Source organism: Chamaea fasciata, unplaced genomic scaffold (assembly GCF_029207755.1).
Source record: "Chamaea fasciata isolate MVZ Bird 193981 ecotype frontalis unplaced genomic scaffold, bChaFas1.0.hap1 SCAF_2, whole genome shotgun sequence".
NCBI classification, from domain to species: domain Eukaryota; kingdom Metazoa; phylum Chordata; class Aves; order Passeriformes; family Sylviidae; genus Chamaea; species Chamaea fasciata.
Genome location: NW_027094087.1, coordinates 27989057 through 27995318, shown reverse-complemented (window position 1 = coordinate 27995318; position 6262 = coordinate 27989057).

Here is a 6262-nt window from a genome sequence, read left to right as displayed (position 1 = left end):
CAGATCCTGTAACACAAACCAGGCTTTGTCTGCTGAAGCTCACTGAAAATACGTCCACACACACAGCAGGCGTGCAGGTGTTCCATAACTCCATCCCATCATCTCGGCCATGTGCCGAAGTGGCTCTGGCTATTGGCAAGCTCTCCCTGACCTGTGCGTGCAGGCTCCAACAGCCTCCTTGCACCCGCAACTCTGCTGAGATACCACCAGGCTCCACCACCACATCCGTGTGGAGCCCATCACCACTGCGTGCTCCCGCAGAGTTCTGCACAATAGGCATGCAGCCGCTCTGAAGCAAAAGGTGCACCTCCCATGCCCCCGTTCTCACCTTGCCAGCAAAGACAAGACCAATACATCCCGACAGGCTGTTGTGTAATCCATGTTCCGGCACGGATAAAAATCCCACCTACCTCTCCAGCCATCAGCAGCATGCATCCTGTACTGTCCCTGCACGTATCTTTGCCCACGTGATGCTTATGCTCTCATTTTATCTCAGCTTCACGGAGGAAAAGTGGTAGGAAAGAGCACACTACTTTTCCACAGATGCTATCCATCCTCTGCATGGATCAAACAGACCAATCAGTGCTACAGAAACATGTGGTGGATGACACCACCACCAAACTCACATGGACCTCTGCAGGACTTCTCATTCCCTCTTTTGTGTGCTGACAGCCATAATCCCCTCTTAACAGGAGCCAGGCAGATAGCCACACCAAATTCCCGAGCTGAGCAGCCCAGCCCCAACCAGTGTCCACCAACTCCACATTTGCCTCTGTCAGCCAGTGACTTGGTCACAAGGGCAGAGGTGTGACACAGATGAACATGAAGATCCTGCAAAGGGAGTTAGGTGCTGGGGCTCGCTCTGCAGGTGATTCCCAATGCTTCTGCCAGCACAGTTATGGTCTGAAGAAGGGTGTTTGCTACTGGTTAGGCAATGTGTGCCCCAGTGCCTCCGATGCTACAGCATGAAGCTTCCCAATGAGCCGCCACCACCTTGAAATCCTTCTCTGCATGAAAAATGAACACATTTTTATCATGAATGTGCCTAAGGTTCCCCACCTCAGCTCCAACTCCTTTTTATCTTTGTAACTTGAAGTTCCTTAGTCAGTAGAAATCTTAATTTTCCCTCAAAAGAAAAACTCCATATGGGATTATGATTAAGGTGTTTTTACTGTTTGTGAGGGCCAAGTAAATTAAATGGATCTAAAAAAATAGATTTCTAAATGTTTTCCTTTGATGAGGAAAGGATAGAATTCCATGAGACATTTCCAGTCATTTGGCTGCTTTAAACTTGGAAGTTGCTGTACGTTACTGTGGTTCAATTACTTACCCAGTTTAATTGAATCTTTGAGTTTATAGCACTTGGCTTGGAAACAATTACAGCAAGACCTGTGTAATACAATCTTCCCTACCTGTGCTGATGGGTGTCAACACCCTGAACAACCCCACAGCACAGTTCCCATAGGGGAAATGCCTGGAACATCTTGCTTTGGTGCTGCGCCCTTGTTGGGAAATCCAAACTGGCCAGAGGACCTTTCACACACCCCTGCCCAGCTCTACTTCCAAGAACAACCGAGTGAAGCGGGCTCTGTACTCCCACAGCAGCTAGCTGGGGTGACTTCTAAATAAATTTCTGTAGTTTTGAGCATGGCCTAAGTTAGTCAGAGCTCACGAGAGTCCTGTCCCATCTCCCACCACCTCATGGGCAGCTGCCCCTGTCCAGGCTTTTATCAGGCCCACAGCCCTTTCTCACTTTCACTTTTAATTTATGCTCACTTTTAAACCTATTTCCCCAAGGTAACAAGAAGAACAAAAAAAACCCAACAAAGCTTTTGACATTGCTTCACCCTAGAACTCAGGGATGTAGGCTGGAAACCTCCATCCTGTGTGTTTCAGTGCTGCCCAGTATGGGAGGCAAGGGTAGGAGGAAGGAACTCCAGAGCATTTTGGAAAGAGGGGAGACTCTCCAGCCTAGCATGAACCGTTCATATGTGGAACACAGATAACAGACTGCGAGCTTGACATGCTGGTGCTGCAGACAATGTGATCTGAAAGATTGGTTTATGGTCTTTCAGGCTATTTTTTGTCAGCTCCTCTTGCATTCCATAACAATGCAGAGGGGCTGATGGGTTTAGACGCTGGGCACTGCAATGCTGCCACTGCATTGCTTCATTTGTGTTCTGAGACACAGCCATACTTCCGTTCACCTCATTTTTGCTGTTTCCTGGACTGAGGGTTGCTCCAGCCAGTCTGTAATATCTGTTCTGTCAGGTTACATACAACCAATAACATGAAAAATGTATTTCAGTATCTGCGTAAAACTGGCAGCCCCGATGTACCCGTGAATGTGACACTGTTCTGCAAAGGCTGCAGCTACATTTCACCTCTTTCCTTAACCTAGTTTTGACCATTTGTAACTAATGTGGATGGACTTACTCCTCATGTTTACCACTCAGCAGCCCTGTAGGTTCTCCAGATCATACTGATGCTTGCCATGACTGAACTAAGATTTTACCACTTCTGCCAAAGAACCCTCAAGATCCCCGGATTTCTGAGAAGCCTTGCCCTTTTGTTTTTCCTTTGGCAAAGCTGAGAATTTTGCCCTAGGTAATTTTTTGAGCGGAGAGGGGGCATCAAACTCTGAAATAGGTAATTTTGACTTTGAAAATAGCAAGAAAATGGTTCAAACTTTCACTCGATATCTGGTTATTGTCCCAGAGTCTGTGTCTCTTCAACACCCAAGTCCCCCTGCCCCCAATTTAAACTATCTTGTGAGAATCCTGTGTTCCCAGCGCTAGCCAAAGTAACTGTTCTGAATTCTGCAAGACTCCCCCAACACAACAAAGCTTCTCCACTCCCAACTTTCTACAAAATCTCCATGGCAAGCTAAGGAAATCTAAATGACCAATTTTCATTGTTTCCTTTATCATGCACCCCCCCTTCTATTTTTTTTTCCTTATTTAGTTTCAGTGGGTTTTTTTTTTTTTTTAAAGAAAAGCAAGAGCTTATTTGTTTGGCCCAATGGAAGCATTTTTACTTTGGTGTCAGACAAGGCAGAAAATGACGGAGGAAAGTCTCCTCGTCTTGCGGGGAAAAGACAAAAGAGCCCTTTCTGTCATGTCCAAGGAGCTGCTCCTGCAGCAAACAAATGCCACTGGAACAAGAGGCAGACAGAGACTTGCACACAGAGGATTTTGGAGCGTACAACCAGAATAAGATCAAGAATCACTCAAGAGACCACGTGTGCTTCTTTTTTGAGAACATTCTACTGTCAATGGAGGATCGAGTCTCTCTCTTAACAGCCACCTAGGTGAGGGCTGCCCATATGCCAGCGTGACTCTGCATCTACTTCCCGTTAGGGGAAGAGCATTTCAGACTTCTCTCAGCACTCGTCATGAGCCTCGTCTCCTGTTTTGCCAGAAGGAGGGGGCAGGGAGAGCAGCGTGGCCGTGCAGCCGGAGCCGCACCGTGTCAGCCAGACGTGCACGGTGCAGGAGGCAGTGCTGGCGGCACAGAACTGAGGCGGGGGAGAGATAGAGAAGATTGGGGGTTGCTCAGCCCCCTGGAAATCAGAACGGCTGATCTCTATCTCTGTGTGCTTCGCTGGTTTGTTTGCTTTAAAAAACATCACATACTTGGTACTGACACCTATGGCTAAGGTTACTCGATATTTTCCATCACAAGTCTGTTTTCAGTTACTCAGAACTTTGCCAGACATCAGATAGTCAGATTCGAATTTTCCATGTTTATTTTCACTTTTTTATTTTTTTTTTCTGAAGATGGAGGCACTTAGGCGTAAAAAACAAATGCTATTTTGCAATTATAAAAATTTGACACCAGTCTTTTAACATAATGTATATAACGAATAACAAAAGCTGCAAGCAATACACAAAAGTTAAGAATGCTTTTTAGTTACCATTTTTAGGTTCCCATTTCTGTAAAGTGCCTTAGAGATGCCCTGATCCCCGCTCCTCTTCATGGAACAAATAGCTGGATCCAGCCAGGGACGGAGCCAGTGGTCTCAGAGGGGCTGCAAGAACAACCCACTGGTTTGAGCTGCCTGTTCTGCCGTTCTGCCATACCTATTTTTACCTCTTGTATCAAAGCTGGTGCATGCTGGCAAAAATCACTAACACCGACACACATCTCCTGAGCGCATTTAGCAGAAATACTGAAAAAACAGGCTGGGACAGAACTCTCCTTCATCTCCTACCTCCAGCTGGATCTGGGAGAGGTGTTTCCAGAGCTGCACCCAGCAACAACTGTGCTCCGGGGAACAGTGCTAATTAGCCCGGAGGTTGCATTCCTCATTTGGTTGGGTGAGAACACCACTGCTGCCGAGCAGAGCTGATGGGCTCGGGTTGGCTAAAGAGGAGGAGAGTCAAATCTCGATGGTGATACCTACTAAGTCACCATGGGCTCCAAACCGGGCAGAGGCTTGCAGAGCTCCCACAGCCACACAGGTCTGGAGGAGGCTTTCTCTCAGCTCGGGCAAGAACCAGACCAGGTACTTTGGGCCTGTGTCCCCAGTGCAGAAAGCAAGGATCACATACCAGCCTCTGCTCTGGGATGGACCGTGCAGGGACATGTCTCGCTTTGTGCCATCGTTGTGCGTGTTTCTTGAACTTAGATGTCAGAGCTTTGTGACACTTGGACTTAGACGGCAAGTTTCTTCCTAAAAACGATATGCTTGGGACTAAGGTACAGGTGAGATGCTGAGATGCTTCACGCTCCCAGTTTGAATGGCTGTGGGCTTTTTCCCTTCCTACGTTGGGCTCAGAATTTGCTTGCGAGGGCAAGCGGGAGCCCGCAGCCTCGCCATGCTGGGGACCCGGCCGAGGGCTCCTATGGAGCCCACGTGCAGTTGGCAGCCACAAGTCCGCCCCGGCTCGTGTCCCATGCCCGGCTCATCCCCGCGTTCCCATCCTCCCGCCGCGCTGCCCCGGGGGGCGGCGGGACCCACTCGGCCCCACCCCGCATCCCATAATAGTTCACAAAGGCGACTCCATCCCATAATAGCCACCCACGGGAAACACACCATGGCAACCACCCCCCCACCCCACCCCCGCGCCATCCCATAATACCCTGCCGGCTTTATTGGTCCCGACTGAGGAGGGCAGGGGGGGCCGGGGCCGGACGGGGGCACCGCGGGGAGGTCCCGGCGGGCACCGTCAGGAAGCCTGGCTGGGGCTGCAGCCTCCCCCCGGCATCCCGCAACACCCCCTCCTCCTTCCTGCTGCATCCCATAATACTTCCCAGGGAGGCAGCCCCGCTGTAAGGTAGAGCCATCCCATAATAGTAGCCCGGTCACACCGCGCTGGGGATGGTGCCATCCCATAATACTCTCGCCCCACGCCGGCTGCGGCGGGCCCTGCCATCCCATAATAGCCGCCCGCTTCCCCCCCCCCCCCCCCCCCCGCTCCTTGTGGGGCATCCTCCTCATCCCATAATACTCCCCCCGGCGGCACGAGCGCCCGCCATCCCATAATATGCCCTGCCACCCACCTGCCCCCCTCCGGTCGCGGGAGGCCTCGCCATCCCATAATAGTCGCGGCTCGCCCTTCCCCCCCCGCAGAAGGGCTCGCCATCCCATGGAGCCGCGGCTGAGCGCTGACCCCGTGGGCCGCGCTGCCTGCCCCGCTCGGCTCGGTCCGGCCCCCCCGCACCCCTGCACCTCCCCTCTCCCGCCTGCCCCGCTGCCGCCACCGCCGCCTCGCCCCGGCCTCGCCGTGGTGCTCTGCCCTGCCTTCACCCTCACCTGGCAGCCCAGCGGCAGCCTTGGCCGCGCGCCTTCCCAGCGCCTTGTCCTGGGTGCCCCCAGCCCGTGCTGGGCCCCTCGCTGTGGTGCCTTCCCCACTCGGCCCTCGGTGTCCACCCCCAGCCCAGGCACTGTCCGCTAGCCCAGCTACCATCGAGTCAGCAGAAAAGCACAAAGCTGGAGCGAGTGCCGTCGTGACACCCGTGACACCGTGGGTGCGTGTCTGGTTCAAACGGAGCCCCTGCTGCCGGGGGCCCGGGGCCACGCTGGCATGGCCTTTGTGACCACTGAGCCCTGACCTAGTTTGCCGGGTGCTGTGCTGCCGTTGGAAAGGCCTCCTGCTCCTTGCCCGCGGCCACTGTGTGCCACGTTGGCTCACTATCCACTCACATCCGCCTTATCACATGTCTGGTATGGAAGATAACTCTACATCTTGCCGTCCGCTCATATTGAGCATATATATTTTACTTCTGAAGACAGTTTTTAACACTATCTTTGGGTTTT